At 46.0% G+C, this 26,349-nt stretch overlaps 1 protein-coding gene across 2 annotated transcripts in view; it reads right to left on the bottom strand.

Moving 5' to 3' along the window:
• The window catches only part of FGF12 (fibroblast growth factor 12), a 205,963-nt gene that overhangs the window by 169,532 nt on the left and 10,082 nt on the right, over nucleotides 1–26,349 (bottom strand). Inside the window, exon 1 of one of the 2 annotated variants that reach the window (XM_082767170.1) lies at nucleotides 10,729–10,802. The exons of the other annotated variant lie outside the window; for it this stretch is intronic. The gene's annotated coding sequence lies outside the window, so the exon portion shown is untranslated. Of the gene's footprint in view, nucleotides 1–10,728; nucleotides 10,803–26,349 lie in introns of those variants that run through there. 2 annotated transcript variants of the gene reach the window in all.

Raw genomic sequence — 26,349 nt, 5'->3', positions numbered from 1 at the left:
GCTAAATGGCCAGCAGCATTTGTCTCACCAGAGCTGTCACCTCCTGCTCTAAGGAGCAGGAGAGCCCAGTTATGCAAGTCTTGTTCCGTGCTTGTAATGACAGTGTTTAGGAACCCAAGACATGGAGCAAAATTAAGCCCAGTGTAACTGCCCCATCCACTCCTCCAAAAAATAAAGCAACTTCAGTTCCTGCAAAAACAACTGAAAGCCGATCACTTGGGAGGAAGGGTTGTTTTGTTCAGAAGGCATGTTTTTAGCTTTCTCTTGGACTTCCTAGCTGTAATACATTTTTCTTTAATTAGTTTAGCTTAACCAGCAAAGAGCAGAGTTGAGGAACAAGGGTCTGCACATAAAAGCATCTGAAATTGCTGGCTGGCTAATACAGCCTAAATAGACACTGCAATCTGCCTGTCAGACTTATTAGAGGGTAGTATTGTGTTCTGCGTGTTACATTACTATTATTGTATTTTCCAGGAGAATGAATTATCTCCTGGTAATGATTTCATATGGGTAAATGAGGCTGCTAGGCTCGCTTCATTAGCATCTTTTCTGCAGCCACCAGCATTTAAATTAGAGATTCTCCTGGACCATGCGAAGGAACAAGTGTTTACTCAAGTGTTTTACCAGGCTGCCAACACAAGCATCTGCATCCTGCAGGTCCTGCTTCTGCTGGCATTGTGGAAGCTACAGACACAGGGGGGTATGGTGGAGACCCGAGGACAGAGCAGCTCCTGGCAGAGATGGGATCTGATCCGCATCGGCAGCGTTATCTCCTGATGGCATGTGATACAGGACCTCTGACCAGAGCAGTGATGTTTTTCACACATCTGTCTCTTTGACAAGAAACACCCTTTGAATAGGTCAAAGCGAATACTGAGTATTTTTTTGTGTTTCCTGGAGGAAGGGTGCAGATAGTTATATACACTGCCCTGTGAGCACTTCTGGGACTTCCACCCAAATTGCCTGCCCAAGCTCGCTTCTGTCCACCCTTGCATGGACCCAGCCATGAGCTCCTGCTGCCCATGCCCAGGCCCATTTTGGATGAGCAAGGTGGGCAGTGCAGGACTAGGAGCAATCCTCCCAGGGAGCACAGCCCCATGACGCTCAGGGCTGACATTACCCTTTCATATCCTCCCACAAGCAACATGCCAGCACCCGTACCCACCTCCAGCATCACAGCTGGGTCACTTGCACAGCCCCCAGACTCTGCACAGCCACCAGAACCAGGCAAAGCGCAGGCCGGGGGGGGGGGGGGAGCTGCACGCACTGAACAGGGATCAGGGCACTGAGGCAGCACAGGCAAGGCCTGAACAAAGAGAAGTTGGGCACCAACCCCAAGCCCAGAGGTTTAAAACTGCAGTTTTAAAGGGATGTGTATGGATTAGGACAAGGATACAAACCAGGCTACAGAAAGTTTACTGCACTCAAAGATGGCCACAGCACAAGCAGAAAGCACAAACTCTAACCCTGTGAAAATTGCGTGTCCTTCTCCCTTACCCAAAGGCAGCTGTTTCCAAAAGGAGGGACTCAAGATGGTAAGAAGTGTGGATACAAGCCCAGCAAAACCTCAGCTACAAAATGACTTAGAGGGTGAGGGCTGGCATTGTAGTGGGAAATGCTGGGCATCACTGCTGCAAATAAAAGTGCTCGCAGCTCCTCCAACGGCTTGGCTGGCAGCAGCTGGGGAGAAGGGACTTTCCTCCATCGAGGTTTTGTCCCAGTCTCCCAGACTTCCTCCACACTGAGCTATTCACACGCACATGAAAACTAAGTGATGAAGTCAGTGACAGGACTGAGTAGAGGGAAGGTCACGTTATATATAACAGGACATGTGATGCAAAACCACACGTAAAATCCACCATGCTGCTGGCACGAACAGGAACCAGCAGAACTACCAGGCATATGGCAATATCCAGATCCTGGAACAATGGAGCAGGCAAAAATTTTAAGGATATCTCAAATTTACTGCTTTAACTCCCTTCTACTCAATTGGTGGGGTGGTTAGCTGGATTTATCACTGGATTGTAAAATAGAAATCCTTCCAGCACGTAACACAGCACCAGTTGAGACTCACCAAGTCCCTTTTATGATGACATTAGCTTGTCTTTTAGAAGGCAATGTGTTTGGTAACTAGCTGGGGCCCTCCCAAGGAAAGCACATTTCTCCAATGCTCACTCACCACTGTATTTGTAACTACATCTTCACAACCCCATAATTTCTCAGTCATTTCACAGTCACAGAAATCCAGGGAGAGATGAAGTCCGGGAGCCACAAAAGGCTCCAGAAAACTCCCCTTCACTGGAGGGAGGTTTTACTCTTACTTGGCCAGAGCACTAAGGCAGCTCTCAAACTCCACTAGCCTCAACAACCAAGAAGCAGGGGCTGATCAGCTGGTCTTTCATTTTTGGCCCTAAGCAGACAGAGTACCCTGGTATTTAAAGGTTTGAGCTTTAGAAATGGCTTTGAGGGCAGGGAAGGGAGGCTCTGTACAGCAGGTCTGTACATCTAAAGATGCAATAACTAAACATCTAATTTCTCAATCATGCTTTTCATCTGGTGCCCAGGGTTCAAAGCACCCTCAAACCCCACAGATGCGAAGTGACAGCAGCTTGGCATGGGGTACAGCCCTCCAGTGCCTGTCAGTGCCGGTGAGGACAGCTCTCCCCCACATCACCCTTGTAGCTCCAGGGTCTGCCTTCCCCAACAGATTCAGAGCTTTTCCAAGAACACTTGGATTCAGCTCCAAACTGAGTCCCGTCTTTTCAGAAAATTACAGCACTGATTAGATTTGTAAGATGATTAAGAGCTCTTCCAAGTCCAAAACTCAGGTAGCTAAGCTGTAACAGGATGTTCTACCACAATCCTGACGGCAACGCCAATTTCAGGTTGAGTTTCCAAGAACAGCGCGTTCTCTGCAAGCCGGCTGCGCTCCGCAAGGTCTGCCTGCAGCAGCACCCTCAGGAAGTCACAGCTACAGCCACGTGCAGTCAGCTGTGCGAGCCGTACAGCTTCACCTTCATGGCCTCGTGTGCAGCCACAGTAACTGCGATAGCTCTGGGCTTCAGCCCTAGACATGAGCTACACGGTACCCAGGGCAAAGCTCAGCCACAGCCTGCTAGCAGCTCTAAGAGCTCAACGACTTACTCCTACAAACCAGATCATTTTTACAGACGATATTCCTGAATCCAGAAGATACTGAAGTACTTGCCAAACTTAGCCTGCTGTAGGTGAGTTGAGAAGCCGATGAGGATGGCACTCACCTCTGAGGATGGCGCAGGGCTGGTGTCACTCAGCACAGCCACAGCAGGAACACGCATGGCACTGACGGCATGGCACAGTGAGACACGCTACCTTTAGGGCAACGAGCTCCAGGATGGAGAGCAGGACAGCCAGGGCAGGCTCAAACACAGCACAGCCTGCAAAGCCCCAACCTGCCCGCTGCACTGCTTGGGCCAGACTGCTGCTGCCAGCAGAGGCGGCTCTGAGAAAATAAACTGGGCCCTGACATCACAATGGTGCGGTGTAAATGCACTCTGCGCACCGCAGCCACGCCACACACTGGCAAACCCTCCTTCGGCAGGGAACAGCCCATAGAAAGTAATTAGTTTGCATTAGTTATTAGGAACGTGAGCCACTGTGTGTACGAGTACTGCCGTGCTGCAGACACTGCACTTCGACTGAGGGCAAGGCACAGCAGAGATTTGTTTGCTGTTGATAATTGTTCCCTGCCTCGACTTTACTCAAGCAGCTACAATTATTAATTTGTAAATTTCAACATCAAATTCAGCAGAGCTAACTAAACAGAAGCAAAGTCAGTTGGAAAAAATCTACTTTTCTCCATCACATTATTTTTTTTCCAGCCGAGCTATCTTTCTTTTTGCGCTGATATTAAGGGCATACATATTTAAAGTAAGTCCCACTGGCCACATACGCCAGAGTGCAGCATAGCAAAAAATAATTAAAGTAATTGTTTTTAAGGACAGATTATATTCACTTCAATTTTCCTAGGATAACAATTTGCACAGTTGAAGAGAAAATCAGATGTGAAACCCCATGCTGAATTCATTTCCCTGCTATAAGCAATTCTCTAGATCCTTCTCTGGGAAGAGCAAAGGTCCCGCTTACAAGGGGGGTGGGCTGGATGCCACTGCCATGTGATTGGGCAAAAGTCACACAGTGAAAGAAAGCCCTGTTAAGGATAAACTCTGTCCCTGGGGAAGGAGCAGACTCCAGGACCTAGGTTCATCTACAGAAGTCATGGCAGGAGAATGCTCTTAGCCTAGACACAAAAATAAATGTATGCAATTACTCCAAGTAACAAGAAGTCCATTACAAAATGGAAAAATAGATATTTGCCTCTGACAATTAAAGAAAAAGTTTAACTTCTTCTACAGCCTAATTCAAGTAAAGTGAATAAAGGAAAGAAAGGGGAGCCTTAGGTAAAAGAACAGCACTTTCTCCTCCCAAATCATAAAAACAGAAATTGATCATCACTGTTTCAAAGTGTTAAAGTATTTTCAAGGAACATGGTCAATGCCTGGGACCATTTCAGACTGAAATCACATTAGTACGTCTCTCAGAATAGTCAGGTTGGTTCTCACCTCTGTAAACCCCTTTCTGTCCAGCAAACAAGCAAGTTTGTTACAGAAACACCATCCTGTAAGGACAAATCTGTCTTGTGATCATCTCTGTAACAGCAGAATCTCACCAGGGATGAATTAACCAACATCATTTTTCCACCTTTTCCATAATGATGACACAGGTATTTTCAAAAATCCTTTTTCCATTCATCTCTGCTCGCAGCATGTGTAGCTTGCAAAAAAAAAAAAAAAAAAAGTTCCTTTTACCATCTTCTGTAATTAATTTTCACTGAGCTGGACAGCAGAAAACAATAACACCCGCCCCCCTCCCCCCCGAGGCATTTGTATGTGGCCTTCAGTGGGCTGCAGCACCGTGTATCTGAGAAGGGGCCTCAGCACTTGGTGTGCTGCTACACTCATTCATCGTCCTGCCACTGAACGTACCTGGGTGTTCGCTAACAAGAGCAAATACATTCAATCTTTTATGCCAAGAACTGTCTTGAATAAATGGGGAGAGGCACTAAGAAGGAACTGAGGTACTGGGATACTTAAACACAGAGCATCATTGCATTCAATGTGATGATTACCACACAAGCAACATGAAGTTGAAGCATGAATTGTCACAAATAACTTGTATTTGTTCAGATTTCTCCACCCTCAACAGAAAGATGGACTGCACAGCCCAGTGCCCCACCTCCTCCAGAGCATTTGCAGACAGTCCCAGCAAAAGCATCTAGGTACACACCATGAATATTAACTACTTGCCACAGTGTTCTCCTATTCAGTGATCATTTGCTACTTCTCAGGGTTTCTGTTTAACTGCCCCCCAGGAATTCAGGGACCTAGATGTTCATTAACCCCACCTACAATTCCTTGCCAAGCACAGCTGACACATCAGCTCCTGGGGTTGAACCCAAACCCCTCCATGAGGACCTCAGGGCTGCACCTAGATTTCTTTCCTGAGCCATTCCCCAGAGCAATCCCAGACCAGGACCTCAGCTCCCATAGTACTGATGATTTAGTAGCACTGTGGGACAGGGAATGCAGGAGTAAAGTTCCCTGGCCGCGTCCTAAAAATCTGATCCCAAACATGCCTTTATGCCTGCCAAAAATACAGCTCTTGAAGGCAATCTGGTGTCAAGACCATTTAGCTGAAGTTGTTTCTGAGATGACTCAAATACCACTTAGCCCACAACAAGTTCCCAGCCCACTGCTAACAGACAGACTTGCTGATGGGCACAGGGTCATTTCTCCAAAGCAGACTATTCATCTCTCACAGACTACTCACTCTCAAAAGTCATCATGCACTGGTCATCAACTTCAAAAACAAAGGAGAGCTCTCAGACATCTTTAAAGCCCTGGGTTTGCTCCATTAAGTTTAAAGCTTGCAGCTATTTCTTTGGTAGAAGAAAGGAATCCAACTGCATACTACTGTGCACGCTGCTGCTCAGGGAGAGGCAGAAGTCCTGCCACGCTACTCTAATTAATAAGGACTGGGTGCCTCGGGTCTGTGGCTAGGAGACAGCACAGCTGTAGCTACACCCTCCATTACCAATTTAAACGTTTAGAGCATGTGTAGGTGAAGAAAACAGAACAAAAAATAAAAAATATAAAAAAGTAAAAGGAAAGAAAAATGTGCTTTGTGACTCCCACCTGTGTTAGGAACTGATGCTTTAAATTATTCTAACTATCCATAACCTGAGACTTTTCCAAAGGACATCCTCCCTTTCACAGGAACAGCATGTGCCTCACAGCACCTGCAGCTACTCTCAAGGGTTGTGACTTAAGAGTGCACCTAACCAGCAGCCTTGACAAGGGCCATATTTAATTCCGTATATATTTACTGATTAAAAGCTACCTTAAAGCAGAGCACAGGTTGAAAGCATGCATACCAGTAGTACAGAAACCAGCCCACAGAGACCTGCCAGTTGCCAGAGGCAAGTGCTCAAACTTCCAAGTCTGGGCCACGTGGACTTACAGCTAACCCATTTCACATTTTGCACAGCTACTACCTGGTGTAACAACACATCTTCGTTCCCACCACGTCGCAGCAGTGACAGGAAATTCAAGACATCACATTTGCTAGCTCCCCACATCGAAATCACAACTGCTGGATAAACTTTCAATTACGATGGGGAGAGGCTGAGGGTAGAGGAGATAATCCTTAAAAGAACTACTTCAAATGCAGACTAGGATGAGATTTCAGAAAGGCTAACTTATAAGCTGTGTGATGTGTTTGTTGTTTTGATATCAAGGTCATTCATAACACTCAGACACTACTTTTTCAAAGGAAGCCTTTTGAAAATATTTTCTATTTGCCTTTTTTTTTTTTTTTTTAAATCAGCTGATTATTATAAAAATCCCATTAACTGAGTGCCACACAAACCATCAAAGAATTTTCTCTCTTCTCAAAGAATAAGACTGAGACAAACAAGGCAGCAAGATGATCAAGAAACCCTTTTTACACACTGCTGAGGAAACCCTGAGCTCAAACCCAATGAGATAACTTGAATCAGCTCAGCTCTCAGTAAAGGAAAGCTGAGTTTGCCTGTGTTGGGTTTGCTCTTCTGCACCCAAAGGCTGTGTACTTGGTAGATGTTATGGATTTATTCTTGGTACCATGCAATAGCTTACGCACACAGGCCAGCTCAAGCCATGAGTTTTGGAGTGAACACACCACTGTCCCTGAGAAAGCACTAAAAAATATAATCCGTTTTGGCTACTCTGAATGGTCCTTTCATTAGGATGGGTTTTGGTGGATTCTCATTTCACAAGCCTTCTACCTTTCGAACCTTGAATAGAAAGAGGATGTGCTCTTCAGGGAGGCAAGAGAAGAGCAGCATGGCCTGCTGTCCTCCCAGATCCAAGACAAGATGCATGTTTCAGGGTTTCTGAAGTTGGCTGGCAAATATCCCAAGGGACTAACAGCATACAGACACATTTGAGGAATTAATGGGAAGAGAACCCCTCGCTTCTCCTCCATAGCAGCTCTCTCAGCTCAGAAGTGCCCAACCAAGCAACCCCGTGGGGCACGGAGGAGGCTGACATGCTACAGTGCTCTTCCAAGCGCTAGAAGGAGGTGTCTTAAAGAAAGACACTCTTCTGGGTTTGACAAGCGAGAAGTCAGCAGTGAAACACAGATGCTTGAGGAAAAAACTGAAGCAAATGAACCTCAGGATTTGTTTCTGCTCCGCGTGGCTCCTATTAGGTTAATTTGCTTTATCTGTCTGCACAGCTGAGGCAGGACTAGCAGAGAGGAGCCAGCACTGCTCATTTCTGAGAGCTCTGCTACTACTCAGCAACACTGAATCTGGGCAGACAGTCCCACACCAGGAATATGGGGAAGTCAGTACTAGTCCTATTTAGGAACAATAAGTACGGAAGGGGAAAAAAATGGAGCAAACTCTCAAAAGGAGAACTTCCTTTCCCTTTTTTTCAGGGAAAGGATAAAGCAGAGATTTTACTCTTATTCCTCAAGTATCATCAGGAATGGTGAGAATAAAAACTGTGCTGCTGCAGTGGATTTCAGCAAGGAAAAACTAGAGCCACACGGCTGTTACCAAACGCCCTCCAGACATTAACACCACCGTCCGGATGACAATGTACGAACTCGAAAGTGCTGTGTCCAACACTGAGCCACTTCGAAGCCCAGGATTAAAACACATCACCCTGGAGAAAGGGGAAGGTGATGACAAGGAGCCAAAAGCAAGGAGCTGTACATTTATAAATAAAGAAGGGTGCAGGGCTGAAGTTAGCTAGTAAAATTAAGAGCCATATAGATTGGGTTTTTAAGATATTAATGATTATTTCAGTGCTATTTTGTTCACTTCCACTTGGTGGTGAGGAGGGAGCACACAAAAAACCTCAGATTAACGCTTTTCCTTGCATGAGGACAGTAGTTAGGCGGTGCATGTGTGTTACATCACCACCTCTGTGCTCCTTTCTCTACTACCGACTAAGCAGAACCTTGGACTGCAGCTAATTAAGCAGAACGTGAATTCAGCAAGATTGGATGGCTTGCACCAGTTTTAAAAGAACATCCTGAAACCCTCTATTATTGCTACCAGTTTTAAATGTCTTGGTCACGTGGAATTTGGGGTGGCTGGAACAAAACCAGGTGATGTGTTGAGTATTCTAAAAGGCAAATAGAAAATTCTAAGAATGATCCCCAAACTAAAAGTGATAAAATTAAACCGTATAAAATGGAATTTCTTCAGAATCAGCAGTACCTAACATTAACTTTGTTCTTTTATACCCTTGCTTACCTTGCTTTTACTCTTAACTTTGTCGATAAAGTGACACTGCTGATTTTCCATGCAGAATTTATGCTCACACTACATGATTTGATTAAGATAAAAAATTAATCTGACATGTATCGGTGTACAAAAAAGCATTTCACATAGTGATGTCTAAGTAGCTGCAGGTACACATGTATGTTCCTACTGAGGACTTGACAGAGGCTGGTCTTTGAGCCTGTGTTAACACATGTTAACGAGTGGAAGGACCTAAAATCATTACTAATTAAGTCTGAATATGACAAACAGTTGACAACTGAGACATAACCAACAAATCTGCCTGGCTAAATAAGCAGCACCAAAGAATATAGTACAGACTTTGCTCTGCCACATGCAGCAATGTAAATGATGGCAGCAGCATCCTGTAAAGCCACTGATTTTGGCAGGAATTTGCTGGTCAACATTGAATAACAACATTGAACAACAACAGCCGAGCACACTGTGCTGGAACAGTCCTGAGGTCAAGAGAGCTCAGAGACTTTGGATGGGTGATGTCAAATGAAAAATTAATGTGGTGTTTGACATCTGTACAATCAACATTACAATAAGTTTCAACGTTTGCAATTTGGGAAAGATACTGAACAAAAACTGGATCCAGAGCAAAGAGCTACCAAGAGAATGATTAAAGAACCAAAAGCTCAGCTTGGAGAAAGGCTCCAGAAGCACCATCTGTTCCCTTGAACGAAGGGGAAGGTTAACAGGACGATCTGATCACAGTTTGCAAGTACCGACGTAAGAACAGAAGCGTGATCAAAGAGCTCTGTCCTTTAGCAAATCCAGTCTAACAAGAGGCAGCACAGAACTGGACAAACATGCCCAAAGCAATGCGTGTTTATGACAGCTGGCTCATCAGCTCGCCATGATGTTGATAGTGTTATCAGTACCAATACCCACCAGGCTGAATCCATAGCAGTGAGGGCTGTCGTGGATCCTGCACCACATAATAAAATCAGGGTATATTTTTTTCATTCCTCAGATGCAGCTTTCTAGCTAAAGCAGGGAATCATCCAGGGCTGCCAGGGGATTTTCACAGCACAGGCTTTGCATGAGCAGCTCTGTGTGTCCCACGAGGCCCCTGCAGCAGGAGCAGTGCGCCGAGGTGGGACTGCGATGTGCCACTGGGGACGGGCTGTCACTCTGGCAGCTCTCAGGAGTCAAAAGTTTAAGCCTGAAGCATCGCTGCTATCTCATGGGCTGGCCAGCATTCCTCCTGAAGCTGGTGTTTAAGTCAACACCTCACCCCTTAGCTTCTCCCACAAAATATGACTGCTGGGGTAGGACATGGGGATTCACCTGGAGCCCCAACCCCATGGAGCTTCAGCTCAGGTCTGATGCTGCAGATCCTTCAGTCCTATAACCAGGAACAAAAGTCCTTATTTTAAGAAACCCCATTTTTGGCTTAAATATTATGTATTAATTTTTTAGAAAGATGGGGGAGGTGACTTTCCTTCAAATGTTCTTCAGCTCAGGAAGCTGAGGGAGCAGAGCACCAGCTGCAGAACCCTCAAGTTCCCCCCTTGAGCCACTTATTTCTGGCTCAGGAGGTTGTGCAGGGGTTAGTCACAGCCCCTGGGGGGGCTTCAGGATAAACACTCCCTAATCACAGGCCTGGGCAGCATATTTAACAGTCACCTGGGGAAATAACACCACAGAGTTCAGAAATGAGTAATTTAACCTCTTAATAAAGAGCTGAGATTGCTGTGCCCCAGGTCTCTGGCAGGACATCTGCTCAGAGCCAGGAATAAGAGCAGAAGCAAGCAGAGATTGTTTTGGGGCATGTGGGATACTCTGGGGGAGCCCAGAGGATGCAGGAGGTGCCTTGGGGCTCCAGCTTCCAGCCCCAGTTCTCTCACCTTGTGCTCCGAAAGCTTTGCTGACACCCTTGGCCAGGTCCTGCCACTCCTGCGTGGAGCCACTGATGTCAGGGAGGGAAAGAGGGAGCCCAGCCCCTTCTGGCAGCGCAGGCACCTCATGTAAATTCATTGAATAAATGCAGTCATTTCTCTCAGCTGATCCATCCCCACGTGCGCAAGCTGAAGCTGTGCCAGGCCCTCATTGCAGCCAGCTCTCCCACAGCTTGCCACTCCTGAAGGTGAAAGCATTTGTCACCCTTATCAGCATTTCCCCTTCCCTCCTCACCCCAAACTGCCCTCCCCAAATTTCCCGGCCCTCCTTCCTCAGGCAGACTTGCTCTGCACAAGTCCAAACACAACCCAGGCAGAGCCTTGAAAGAGACCTTGGAGAGAAAAGGACATTATAAAGTTATTTTAAGTAAGGAAAACTGCAGTTCCCTCAGAGGCTGACTTCAGTCCCTAGAACCCTTAAATTTTTAGGTTTAAGCAAAAAAAAAGCTGTAAAAGCTGTCTCCTTGATATGGCTCCACAGCAGCTGATACCCACGAAGACATTTTGCAAGCACCAGTACACACAAGTGACTCAAAACAGAACCAGAGCATCCTCAGCAGACGCCGACATGGGCTTCAGCTCCTGCAGTCAGTCCATGGGAGCCTGGTAGTCACCTGAAGAGGCACAGCCCTCAGCTCTTTGTGGAAGAGGAAAACTGAGCTTTTCCATGTGTTTTGAGGTAACCACCACCTCCTAGCCCAACCTGAAGAAATGACTAAATAACAGGTGATGCTCTCAGTCAGCAGAGCTGCAGACCAGTGCCTACCTCATTCAGATCTGCCAGGCCTGCAGCACCATTTAGCACACACCATAGGGCTGGACACAGCATGAAACATCCCCTCCTGTTTGCCACCTCCACACGATGATGCTCTGAGCAGAAACCTACACATGGCCATGTAAACCCAGGGTTTTCAGGGTCTGCCTTGCTTTGTGTATACACCTACCAGGAGCCCAAACCACATGCACAAAATATACTCCATAAATCATCAACCCCGGACTTCTATCCAGCTGTGGAAGATCTTTGGGTTTAGCTTCTCCCCTTCACTTTTACTAACTGTAGCTGATACACGAAGCTTTTCAAGTAGGAACTGGAGTTTGGGTTCTCCAACATCAAGCACAGGCATCTCGGAGAGAGGAAAGTAAGGGAGGCACTGACAGCACGAAGTGAGAGCTGGCAGGGGAAGGGATGGCAAGAATCTGTTCCAAAGAAAACGCAAGCAACTGGCCAGCTGAGGAATGTTTTAGAGACACTTTCTTGTGTTTTTCTTTCTCTGTAGGGAGGGAACAATATGGAAATTGGTGCCATGTCCCTCTCCAGACTGTCATACAGCTCTTGCTCCATCTGTATGCACTGCGAACAACATGAAGCATTGCTTGTTTTCCAGAAGTGACTGGTGATTGAGGATGCCCTAAACTGAGACTCTTCAGATGGCTTTTAATTGCATTTAAGATAATGTGCAACAATTTATCAAGTCTGTTACCTTTCAATACATCTCCAACTCATCTCTAAGAGGCACCACAGTCCCAGACCACTAGGAGATCCCTGCCCACACCCCACCACCTTTTTACTATACATTTTCACACCCAGGCATCACAGCACAGCAATGACAGAAGTTGCCCTATGGAGACACGCAGAGCAGCTTTGAGAACAGGGTAGTTAGGACTTGCTTCCTTAAAAAAGGACCTCCACATTTGGGACCTAACCCAATATTCAAGTCTCAGAACAGCTGGGATTACAGCTCAGATGCCTTCAGCTCCCTTCCTGAGCTCCTCTGCTCAGAGGAGCAGCTTTCTGCTCCTGCTCAGCACAGGCCCCTGGCACACTCAGGCTGGCCACGCTGCCAGAGCCAGGAGCCACCACCCTGCCTGCTGCGAGCAGCCTGGCATGGGCATCTCACCTCCAGGAGGGGAAAACAAAAGCCAAGAGCAAAACTAAATAAAAAGTGTTCAAATTTTTCTCCCTTCCTTGCATGTTGTAGAAGCTGAACTGTCACTGGATCTTTTGCAATTGAGACTAGATTATAATCCAGTCTGGAAGACAAATATATCCAGTTTTGCCCAGTTCCTTGTTGTTTTCCATTCTTCCTTTTCTGTTGTGCCTTAATAAGATCAACCCACTGCTTCTAGGTTTCACACAGCTATAGGGAACTTGTTACTAGATGTTAGAGATGTGTAAACCATTAACAGATTCTCAAAAGACACGTCCCCTGAAGGATAGGGTGGGGGAAGTGGGGAATAGCTTGCCTAAATGTTCACATTCAGCTCCTTTATGCTTTATAACCACTACTAGATTATTTTCAGCTCAGTAATACTTCAAAGAAATGACTGGAATCAGGACCAAAAGCACCAAGCATCGTATACAGACACAACAAGAGATAAGGCCTGTCACCAAGCATTTAACCTCAACAGGTAAATCAAAAAAAGCAGGCTACACATCAAAAACAGAGAGGGATGAGGATTGACCAAGGTCTCGGAGCAAGCCCACTGAGAGGCCGTGTTATTACCCAAGTATCTGGAAACCACACCAGCAGCTTGTTCTTCTCCTTCCCTGACCAGTCACCAGGCCACCTATCTTGACCCTTAGCTATAGCTTCATTGCAGATGCAAAAACATTAATAGTACGTGGGATCTGCACCACAACTGCAGTCATCATCAGATATTCTCCTCAGCAGCAGCTAGGGGATGATTTGTCACTTCTGCATTCACATTCACTTGGGCTCTTCAGCTCCACACACACAGCCCAAACAGCAGTCACTCATTCGCCATTTGATCCATAAATAGACTGGGTTGGCAAGAAGCAGGTCACCAGGAAAGTGCAATTCAGCAAACAGCACCAGCACCTATCACCAGCCCCAGCAAACCAAAGTGACCCTGGCAACTCCAAATCAATGGATCTGCAAGCATGGCCTGCCCAATTCCTGATCCTGACTTGGCCATCACAAAAGCACTTCCACTTATCCCCATGTGTGCAAGCAGAATCTCAGAAGAACAGAAACTTCCCAGAACAGCTCAGAGAAGGTCCATCTCTGCGTACACGTCCAGGCAGAGGTGTCTCTCATGCATGCACAAAGGTTTATGCCAGATCAAGCAAATACTGTCAGAGCTGCAGTCTCAACTTGTAGGTATTGATGAAGCGATTAGCCATGAGCTTAGCTGTGTAGCAATGTAAATACCAGAGGTAACTAAGAGGCACCACTTGCATTACCATTGCAATTATGCTGATTTGCTACTAAAGATAGTTCAGGTACCATTTGCCATCAGCGTACACCACTGGCTGCAGAGTGTGGTAAATGGCTGCTGTGGCAGCAAAATTAATAAAAATGGGCATTATGTGGAGGGTATGTAGAAATAAAACAGTGCATATAATTAAGTCCATCGTCACTGGGCAAATACAGCTGCCATTTGGTAATACCAGAGCAATCCCTGATGCAAAAGGACAAAGCTGCAAACCTGGAGCCATTCAAGGTGCCTTCTAACCACGGGGTCAAGCACTGAAACAGCCCAGTGAGCTGACACCACCAACAGCTGGAACTGCTGGCTCCCAGAAGCCCCTATGGGAAAGAGTCCTCCCAGCTGGCTCCTTTGTATTAGTATTTTTGTGTTAGTTTTGTTGTTGTTATGAAATGTCTTTCAATTGTGATTGAATTAGAAGGAACAACCTTGATTAAATTTACATGAGAAATGTGTTCCTCAGGTTCCAGTTGGAAATAGAGGCTAGGACTCTGATCAGGATACCTGTGTCCCAGCTATCCAAAGATGATTTCAGTCTGTGTAAAGAAGGAATAGAAAAACATCTAATACCGGAAAATTGTGGGGAGAAAAAAGACACATTGATTTTAACTGCTAGTAAAATAACCTACTGCAGTTGCTGTGTACGTGGATGCACACAGGCAGGACCAATTCCTCAGATCCTTGCTTGGCTCTTTGCTGTGCAAAATCCAAGTATTTGTTTCTCTGCTCACCAACCACTCAAGAAGCTAGAAAACTAAGAACTGTTTCTGTGAAGCATATTGTTACTGTAAGGCTACATCTTGCATGGCTGTGCTGGCCAGGATTCCTACTGAGAGGGCGAGTTTGGAGTATGGTTCCCTGCTTTAGTCCAATCTTCTTCTAACACTGCAGCAACTGGCACGAAAAACCTTCCTTCCAGGCTGCTATGGAGAAAGCAGAGATTTATGCTTGTCATGTCCACAAAAAATTGGACCCATCACACAGACGGGTGGCTCTCTGCTCAGAGGCAGAATGTCAACAGCTATATTAAGCAGAGGTAAGGAGCGTTTCCAAAACAGCTTTTCTTCTCCAGGCACTAACCTTAACCCTGGGTTTTACCTGCTATCATTTTCCTTCTCTTCGTACTCAGAACACCTCCACATGATAGATGCTGGATGAGTATTAGAGGCTTGGTTTAGAAACATTCTGATTTTTACTTGTGAGCATTTCCAGCATCTCTGCATACCTCACATTGTGAAGATGCCGGTGCTTCCACGCACCTGCTGTGCCAATGAAGGCATTTTGGGACTGTTATAAGCGCCATATACAGCGGGTACCAGCCCAAAGTGCAGAACATTTCATGAACAGTAAGCTTTACAGCATCCACAGGGAAACATTGGCACTTCCATTTCACAAACAGAGGCTGGGATTTGCCCGCGGCCAAGGCTGCTTCTGGTTCTGCTTCTGCCCCAGTTCGCAAACATCTTGGCACAGGCCACTGCACCAAACTCTGCCCTGGTGACGGAAGGCACTGCTTCCCCACGCATTGCCCAAAGCTTGCACCACACCTGACTTAGGAAGGGGATAAAGCCTTGAGCAGCCCCTGTGATGCCCAAGGGCTTCTCCTGCAAGCATGGAGCTCAGTGGTGTGACTGTGCTCAGCTTCTGTTTGACGTACCTAGCTTTGAACAGCAAAAAGGAAAGTTTAAAGTCAGCCCATAGAGGAGGTGTGCACATCTACACCAAAACACAGCAGAAAGAGCCCTCCTGAATCAGTTTTTAAAGCCTAAGACATTTCCCCCCCCATTAACAGGTCTGACACCAGGTTCCAGCCCTGGGACACAGTTATCAGCAATCGCTCTTTCAGTACTAAGCACGGAGCTGTACAGAGACACACGCAGTTGTCAAAGCAAGAGAGGCCCATCCCAAAGCTTATTTGATGCTCACAGGCTTCTATCCAGATTTCTTCCCCTACTACAAGCTATTTAAAGGGTTGCTAACCCAAAATGGAAAATAGCTGTTTTATTTTAAAGCATTAACTAAAAATCACAACAAAGCTCCGCGTGCCCAGCATGCCAAGCCAACACACACAGAACAAGACAACCAAAATGCACCATTTCCTTACTCAGTTCATAGCACCTTCCTGCTTCTCCAGAGAGCCTTCCTTCGCTCCCCACTTCCCCCTCCTGTCTGACAGAACTTCATAAGCCCCACAGGCATCACCTCCACACTGCTGCTTCAATTCTGGTGGGCCAGGAGCATGCTCAGGGGGCTCAGGGGTTTTGCCTTCAGCATCCCAAAAGGTGCAGACAACTAACCTGTAGCTTGCAGCCTTCCTTTTCCCAAGTGGACGGATGTTAAGTACATCTGAAGCTATTAGGGAAGACAAACCAGGTTTCCATGGTTATGGGAGCCTGAGCTTCTTGTCTCAGGAAAAATGCAACGCACGAACTGCGGGTAGGAAAGAGCAGAAACAAGGCCAGATTCATGGGCAGCGAGTAGCACAGCTCCTCAACATTTTTCATGCAGGCACCAGCAAAAAAGGCTTTTCTTGACTGCCTGGAGATCTGTGGGCTTAGGCTACTGTGGTGCTACATACATATTCTATTGCTCTTGTGCTGTGACAGCATTAGCAGTGAGCACAGAGGGGCATGGCTGTGCTTCTGGCCCCTGCTCACCTGGGTGAGCCTCCCCACCCCTAAAAGAGGCCAGTGCTGCAGGGTAAGGTGTTCCTTGCCACCGAGATCAAGCTGCCAAGGGATCTGAGCTGCCCGTCTCACCACGAGATGGAACAGGTGCAGGCTGCTCTCTGGGGCCCGGATAAAATGCTTGCGCATGAAAACCCCAGGAAGGCAGGATTTGCAGGTGTGAATTTGCAAATCTGTCCCATTAAGTTACATTTGGGCTCGGTGCTGTGAAAATACAGACACACAGAGCCCCAGTCCTGCCCTCCCCTCCTCCAGCCAAAGCACAATGCAGTTCCCTTCTCTCACACTGCCCTGAAAGCAGAGCTGTTTGCCATCAAAGCCTCACTGCTTCGAACTGAAACACGGCTGAGGCAGAGGCTGCTGATACAATGGGGAAAGGCGTAACTGCAGGGTCCCGGCACATTGCTGAAGTAACGGCTCTCCAGGGCACAGAACATCACAGCCTCCATCCCACTTGAGGTGCTGGAATAGCAGCAGAACCACGTTCATTTCCAGGGAAATGTATTCTTTCAGAGCAGAAAAAATAGACTTCAGGCTTATTTTGGGAGCTCAGACCAGGGAATCAGCAGCTTGCACACTGGCTGATCACATTTCCCTAGCCTCCTCCTATATCCCTCCCTGCAGCTACACGGGGACTGCCTGTCCTGACATCCATTGGCTAAACCAGAGCTGTACAGGCTCACCAACAGCTACACCTGGCAATCCAATGCCTCTAAACACATTAATCCTGTGCTGGCAAAGCCTGGCTGAGCAGCAGCACCCAAGACTGAAGTCAGCAGGCACTGCCCCTGGGTGCTGCTCACCCATCCCAGCTCCCTTCATTACCCAACCCACTGTCTGGTTGGGCACCAGCAGTAACGAATGCAGGAACACAGACTGCTATGGATCAGATCAAGGTAAGCCAATTACTCTTCCATAGTGTCTGAGCCTGATCTGCAATTAACAACTCAATTAAAAGATTATTTTCCCTTCTCCTGAAGATAGCCAACCTTTCACCACCAATAATGCTACACCCCAGTCCTTGGGACTCCCCAGCACAGGACAAAGTTTGAGGAGAAGCTCAGAGGAGTCCAAGAACAACAAGGACAGATTTCTCCTATTTCAGGGCATCTTTGGCTGGTTCTGACCGCTCATGGATGACTGCATTTTCCAAAGAGTCATCTGTGGGAGACTAATTTATTTGGCAAATGAGAATCCGTGGGGTGCAAAAGCATAAACATGCACACAGTGCCAAGACGGTGTTCAGATCCACATTAAAACTTCTCCAAAGTGCTTAGTTGGAGAACAGGCTTTCATAGATTCATATTCTGTAGGACAATGATTTGGTAATTTCTTTGATTGCATCCTACTGCATCCTGCAGCTAACCCAAGCAATCTCATCAGATCCATGTGAAAATTACTGGAACTCAGCACCCATCGGGGTGTCTTGGGCAAGTTCCTTGCTGCAGCAGACATTTTATGCACTCCTTAAAATACATGTTTGCCTTAGCTAGGGCTCCTCCTAAATGATTAGCCCCACTCTCCTTAAGGTATTCATCTGGGTTCCCTAAAGCATCTAAAGGATTCAAGATGACTGCATACAAGACTTACAGATAACATAGACCCAAAGCAAGGTTTTGACCTTGCTCTTTCCCCAGTTACCTTAAGAACGTCCAGAAAATCATTGATAAAAACACTGCTGACCAAACCCATCTGAGGGCAGCTGCTGAGCTGCACAGCATCACATTCACATCTTGTGGTTTGTCCAGCCTTCTGTTAGCTGCAACAACTTGTGTGCCATTAAGCCTGGTCTGCCTGACCTTGCCACACTGATCTCTGCAGTCACTTCTGTCCCTTGCAACCAAGCAAGGATGCCCCCTCTGCAGTCAAACCCAATCACTTTTTAACAGAAACACCCCCAAAAAATCCACAGGACATTCAGATAGGGTTTACTTTTCTTAGAGAAGAAAAGGCTACATGCATAAAAACCTTATGAGCACTGCTGCCCTGAGAGGAAAGAAAGTGTCCCTTCCACTGGTCATAAACCTCAACTCAGTTTGGTTTGGGTCAGGAACTTTCAGGTCTGCTTGGAACATCCAAAGGGGTGACTGTCCCAAAGTAAGCCAGGCTGTTCCCACAGCTTGATAAAGCCAGAGTTGGGAAGAAATCTCTGCAGACTACACAGAGATAGGGATAACCAAGTGACACCTCCAGTGACAATGAATCGAACAGAGGGAACCTCCACATCTATCAGATACCTCTCAATAGAATTCTGCCATGTAATACACTAATATGCAGTGGTTCAAAATAAATCAATAAACCCAAGTAACCAGAGGAAAGGATTTATCAATGACAAATATCCATTAATATCTTGTTGGCTGAACTTCAGAGAAGGCCTGGCGAACATATGAATAGCTACATGTAATGTTTCATATGCAAGACAAAGCATGAGAATGAAGTGCAAAAGCAAGCTAAGCTGTAATGCTGGTGCAACTCTAAAAGCCATCCAGCATCTCAGCCTCCATCTGCACCACAACTCACTTCTGCTGGAGAGGCAGCAGCTGGAGCTGTTCCAGCACCTCGGAGACAACCCAGTGCTCCCACCCCTGCTGGGGGTGGCTAGCACAGCGAGCTCTGCAGCACCAGGATCATCCTGCCTCATGTAGTTCAGCCTGAAGCATGTCTATCTTGGGGTTGTTTCCATCCATTCCTCTGGAGAAGGGGCCGCCATCCACACTCAAAGTGGAGTGCTGCCCTTTGGTTTTAAGATACCACCACAAGGGCAAGCATACAGAGCTTGAATTAATACCTGCTGACCTACCAAGCTGTGGTTCATGCAAGGAAAAAAATGTACTAGTGTTCTCATGCCCACCTTTGATTTCTGACTAGTTTCCACATATAATGTAGCCTTCCCAAATTTTTGGACTTAAGTAAGAAACAGCCTGTCAGCTGGGTGCATTGCTTCAAGAAAACCAGCCAGAGGGACAGATTTTCACAAACTTAGTGAATTTCTTCTGCAACACACTGCTTCTTGGAGAAGGATGCACTATAGAGGTCTTTATCTTGATTCTTTTCCTCCAACTGTTGAGAAGTGTTTTCTCATTTGCTGCTTTTCAGTATTATCCAAGCAGTGATTAGACCTTCCCTGATACAGTGAACACTAAGCAGAGATCTTTGAAAAATATCCACCTTCCATACAGAGCAATCAACCATGAGACATTGAAACACTGAGAGCAAGCATTCTGAGTTTAGAATAAAAACAAAACCCAACACTACCCAGATGTATCTTATTTTCAGAATGGCTTCCTCAAGAAGTATTAAGTTACTCTGCTTCATAATACTGCTTTCCTGATCCCCCAGCTTCTTCTCTTTTTACAAAGTATATCGTTATATAGGTAAGGCCAGAGAAAACCACTAGATACTTATATATCTTTTCCTATTACAAACAGTGATGTAGTGATGTCACTTACACTGAAATACTTCTGCACACTTCCATTTCTAGTAACTGCTTGGTACCCCAGCTCCTATAACATGAAAAACCCATCCACAAGAACACGCACACACCTCTAAACCACCACACAGCTCACAACCACCTCTAGGAAAAATACACATTTGAGTGAGTTATGCAACTGTTCCTCTGGACTCCCTGGTTTTCCTGCCGGTAACTTTTTTGAAGTTGGAATTCAAAGGCTCGCTTTGAAGGTTTGGTTATGCCTCAGAACACAACTCCCGTCCCTCGCCACCCCAAACAAGGGCAGCACTGTCCTCAGCACACTCCTCTTCTGTGTCAGTGGTACTCCTTCAGGCAGGCTGATGGCACGAGGCAGCCAACAGCCCTGCAGCAGGGCATTCAGCTCCTATTTATTAGGACCACAGTACCTATTTATTAGGACCATAGTATTCTCTGAGGACAAATAGGGTGCTGGCAGGTGGAGGAAGGAAGCATACACCTGCGAGACCCAGCTTTCTCTTAACTCTGCAAAAAATCTTCATGTAAGATGAGAACTAATACCTCTAATATCTGTCTATACATACACTAGGATATTTACATACCTGGGTCAATAGTGAAAAGCATTTAATTTCCTCAAAGCTCCTCAAACCCCAGGAGTAATAAGCACTGGAAGTGGGCATAAATACTGCGTCACTTACTGCTGCTCTAAGCTGACCTTCTCACTGTTTCTTTATGCCAAAGGAGGGCAACAACATAGTACTCTGAGAGAAATCATCTCCTTGTGAACCAGGTCCACAGATGCTTCCTCAAACCCCCAGGCTTCCTTCATTACCACCATTGAGAATTGTTTTGTGTTTTTTTTTTTCCCTGCATAATGGGGAAAAAATCTAAATCTGCATTTTCAACACTGAGACAGTCTCACCAGGGTAACTGCAGTGAAGTGTCTGACATAGGGCCACTGAGAGCACTCTGCCATGTTGAACTGACCTGAAATATTTGAAAAAGATCTTTAATAAATCCAGCCGCCTTCCCCTACTAGCACACTGCTTCAAGGAAAAAATGTGTCTCATGCCTCTGCTCTGAGGGAAAATCCCTGGAGAATTACAAATTCCACAAAGCAATGCAGTCTGCCTTTCATTAAGCATATGAATTTCCTCATGTAACACCTGAGAAGGTGTTTCATTGCAAGTTGTTAGAACTCATCCTTTCACTTTGGCAGGTGACCTTTAGCAAGCTGCTCCTGCCCAGCGCCTCATTTCCCTCTGTAACACCAGCAATGCTCAGGGCTTCTGGTTTGTGGCACCGATACCCAACCTAGTGCTGCAGGTTATGAAGTGCTGGAGTTTTTCATCTGCTGGACCGGCTTGATGGGAGGAAAGAGGGGAGCCCAGCTGCCAGACTCAGCTCCTGAAACCATACGTCACTATGAGAAAATACTGATGTCGATGAAAGTGAAGCATTTTGGTTCTTTTGGCAAAAAATAACTTTGATATTATCATACATCACCTGAACATGCTTTAGATGTTGAGCTCATTTTGAACAGACACACCAAAACAAAATAATTCAATGCTGCTGAACTGATTCTTTTATGTCCCATGAATTTTCCACGTTTTTTGTCTCGGCAAAAAAGATGTTGGAACACAAACTTCCCGGAAGATGGATATTCTGAAAGTCACTCAAGTCCAAACCAGGTTTGAAAGGCCTTGGCTTTAAGTAGCCTTATGTTTCTAACTGGCTGCTGGGTCCCTTGCTGTACACAAGATGAGCCTCGTTACTCCAAAAGCTTTCTGTCACCACAAGGAGCTGACACTGATGGCTCCTGGCTGGGCATTGCAAAAGAACAACATGGAACAATTTCAGAGAAAGTGAAATGGCTGCATTATTTGAACAGGCAATATCAACTTTACAGCACTATGGGTGTGTTTAAGTACCAGCGATGTAAATACAAATGTACAAATAGGGAAAGAAATAGTGACAGGGACCAAATAAGCACTCACTCATACAGATGCTTATTGACTTGGGCTTCTTCAATGGTGAATGCAAGCTTTTCCATAAGTATCTCTAACTAGGGAGCGAAATGCCACCAGTCCCACGCTGTCACAACACCCTCCCACATGCACAGCTACCCAGAAGCCAGCAGCATATAGGTACCTTCACCCTGAGTTCAGCAGCAGCTGCTGAGAAAGGTTGGATCAAGGTCAGATATTACAAAAGCATCTCCTGCTTCCAGACAGAGAAAAAAGACTGGGACTAGAGCCACTGAGTCCCCTTTTTGCCTATGGGACATGCAGAACACATCTTTGAGAAGCAAAACTTGTCACGCTCTGGTTCAGCAGTAGTTCTCACTCCTTCTGCACAGGATGAAACCAAGACCCAAGTGGCGTGCCCCTGGCAGGGTCCAATGAGACAGACTTGCTGATCTCCCTGGAGCAGTCCCAAATGCATCTGGCACCAACAAAACCAAGCAAGCTACTACCTGAGATCTCAAACTCTTCTAAATTCTGTCAAAGTTCCCAATCCCTTCCATCATAAAAAGGTGATCGGGACCAGACAGCTGAAGCACGCATTCACACACATCCTTAGGCATTCACCTTGAGTGAAGATCCGTAAGGAAAAGAATAGAAACAATTATATAAAGAATAATGTTCTTTGACACTATTCCTCCATGTTGCCTTTTCCATTACTGCAAATATTTGTCTTTGAAGATCTTTTCCTGCATGAAGAGTGAGATTTACTGTGCATGGAAACTTTACAGATTATTACTTCAAGCTAACTACACTTTTAAACTTCATAAAACAAGGTTACTGTAATAATTCTATACAACATTTGTACATTTTAAAATTAAGCAACAGATTATATGCAAGATTAATAACATTTTTGTAGCTCTATAAATATGCTCTTGTATTTTAAAATATGAAGTGTATTACAGAAGCAAAATCTCTCTTATACTGAAGGATTTAGTTTCCACCAGAAAGTGCGTATGAAGCAGGCCTTATCAGAAGGAAAACCGGGATTATCTTTCAGACAGAAGTCTGTTGTATCCTGCAAAATGATGCAAACGCAAGTGGAACAGTCTTGCAATTAGAGCTCATAGAAATATCACACCATTCAGTGTAAGACATGAAGCGGGCAGTGACGCACGCTGGCATTAGATCACACATACAACTTCATTTACTGTTCAAGGTAACATCCATCCAACCTGGTCTTGTGGCAAATCAGCCATAGTTATGGAATCCCCAACTTCTGCCACCACAATAAATATAAGATTGTAAAGCAGTTATTGGAGTTGACAGCATAGGAGGAGAAAGATGTTACGACGTGCCAGCTGATTAGCAATTATAACAAAAACATGAGAATTACTTGGACCACTACTTAGGTCTGTTCATCTTTATTTCCATAAGGATGTCTGTCTCTGGGTTACAGCCCACTGTTAAAGAAGCAGTTCTAGACCTGAAGTTTTTTTTCCAGTACCTTCTGCAACACCATCTTTACTAAGGGCAAGATCGGTGCTTTGTCTGAGGCACAGGAGAGACATTACCACAACCTGCCTGCCTTCAAGGTACAGGCATGACAACAACTCAGAGGAAAAAATGAGAACTAAACATGTTACAACAATCACCTTGAATAGATAACAGAACAGAGGTTTCCTGTCATCCTTGCCTGTCCTACCAAGCAGGTCAGGGGGGCTCTGATCCTTCTACAATCTTTGACCACCATTTAGGATGTTGCAGCACAAGTGTGTATGTCCTGTATATCCCCGGGCCTGACACCATGCTTTTACCTTCTGTTATTAAACACCACTCCTCTATTCGTTGCTGAACTGCTGAAAAACAGACCCATATCCACAGAACAGAGAACTGCTACCCTAACTGCTAGCCTTCAGAGCAGCTGGTGTGGGATGCATCCCATAACCTCGGCTGTCTCAGGGCATCGCTAAGCCATGAAGTCAGAACAAGAGGGAGGAGCTGACAGCACCAGCAGCCCAGGCAGAAGCATGTTCTAGTGGTGAAACACCTCCAAACCTTTAGGACAACCAGCAGAAAACAAGATCTCAGTCCCAGCTTCCAGCAGTCTGCTCATACTCCCAAACAGCTCCACTTGCGTACATCCACCCCCGCCACTTTCCTGCCTTCACCACATCAGGCAATTTGCTTTTGGACATCTCATCACTCTCATTCTCAGGTGACCCCTGAATCTAATGAACTTCCACTCTCCTGAGGACCAGCCCAGTATGGATACAGCCATTCGTACTCCCAGACCATGCTGTTACCCCAGTGATTTCTCAGCAGCAAACCAGACAGGGTTTAAAAGTGATGTCAATGCAACATGAAAATTCAGAGGGAGAATTCAAGCCTGGAGTCCTGCTGCTTCATACCTTCCACTCCCACACCAGCCACAAGTCCCCTTTCCAAAGCCCCCTAGCTCTCTGGCCAACACCACCACATCAGGATCTGGATCCAGCCACTGCCCAATGGCACATCCCACCCAAGTGAGGTCTCAGATCAGCAGAGTAAAGTGCTAAAAACCACACTAGCTTCCTAATATAAAGTTCTGCATAGGTACTGAAGACATGCCCTAAAGCATGCCCAAACAGTACTGCCCAGGCACCGACATCCTATTTATTACAAACCCAGACTGACACACCATGCATTCTGTCCCCACACACAAAAACTTCTGTAAACCAGTGGTTTAGTGGCCTTTCTCCCTCCTGCAGAGCACTGACATCAGGGGCTGAACCCAGGTGATTTACAAGCCGGTGTCCAGGACTTGGCACAGCTGGGTGGAAGCCTGGCTCCCAATCTCCACACTTTTTTGCCAGCAGGGGCTGAGCTGAGAGCCAAGGGGTTTCATTCCTGGAGGAGCAGCAACTGATTTATTGCCTTGTGCAGTTGCAACCAGCCCCTCCAGGAACAGAGCGGGCAGCCCAATGTGTCTTTCAGCAAAATGAACTGTCCGACACCAGACCCATCCAGGTTTGTCTTACAGCAAGAACTGAGTTCACTGTCCATACTCTTCTATTTCTGTATTGCTCTGTCATCATCTGGGGGCATAATTAGAGACAATTTGATTGCATTTTTCCTCTAGGAGATGCACAAGCTGCAATTCCTTAGACTCGTGACGTTCAGCAGCGACTGGCTGATAGCCACCGTGGTCACTGGTTCTGGGACCCCGCAGCACCACTGGGGTCTATACACAGAGCTCATAGCTACTGGTGCCAACTGGGGCTATTCCGGGACATGGGGGCAAAAGGCATGTGGCTCGCAGATCAAGACAGTGATCTGTTTTGAGTGATACTTCTTCATAAAGCTACAAAATAATCCATCCAGGTAAGGCCAGAGCAGCCATCTTCACGGAGCTAACCAGTTTCACGGGGCCTCGATAAGCGTTTGAGCCAGTAACCACTGACAGAGTGCTGGCAGAACATTTGTAGCTGAGGTATGCATGGAAATACCTGATATAGTCAATTATAATACTTAAAATCTCATAACCACTTCTTTTGAACTGTCCTGGGGAATTGTACAGGGAAAAAATTATTTAAATTTTAAGTGAAACATTTGTTTGTTCTGTTTGAAGTGGGCCTTGTCCTTTTCTTAATAAAGCAATTTCAAAACACATTCAAACTAAAGCATGGTATTTGGGACTGAAAGACACTTGAAAACGAAAATACAGGATTTCCTGCATGACCCTACTTTCCCAAACACTGCTGTTTACTTTTACAAAAGGTAGCTTAAATGGATAGCTGGAAGCAACTGTTTCTCCCAACAACTTAACACCTGTACTTCAATGGATAGAAGAGCTACAAGGCTGATTATGGAAATAACTGAAACTAATTATAGTGCTTTACAATCCATATGTACCTCTACCTGGAAAGGCCTTAAAAGCAATGCATGAAATCCACAGTGCCTGCACGAGATCAGCAAGAGTTACCATGGTACCTCCTTACCAGTGAAAGTGTCTGGCTGAAAAACAGCTGTTTTGTTCGTACCACCTCAGGCACTGGCACACACCGATAGGGTCCAAGGCAGGATCCATCAGTAATAGCAGAGGGTTTTCTGCAGGCTGGAAAAATGTGATATTTTTGAGGGGGGAGGGGGTAGGGGGGGCGGTTCCTTTCGACCTTCTCCAAGCCTACAGCCCACCACAACCACTTTCAGGTTCAGATGGAAAGCTGCACTAAGAACGTGCTCTGTTTGCCCTGGATGACTAAACAGCTGTGCAGCT

Source organism: Aythya marila (genome assembly GCF_965140915.1).
Source record: "Aythya marila genome assembly, chromosome: 9".
Classification (NCBI taxonomy): Eukaryota; Metazoa; Chordata; class Aves; order Anseriformes; family Anatidae; genus Aythya; species Aythya marila.
Note: the sequence above shows the minus strand (reverse complement) of the source record. Positions and strands in the feature narration are given on the sequence as shown.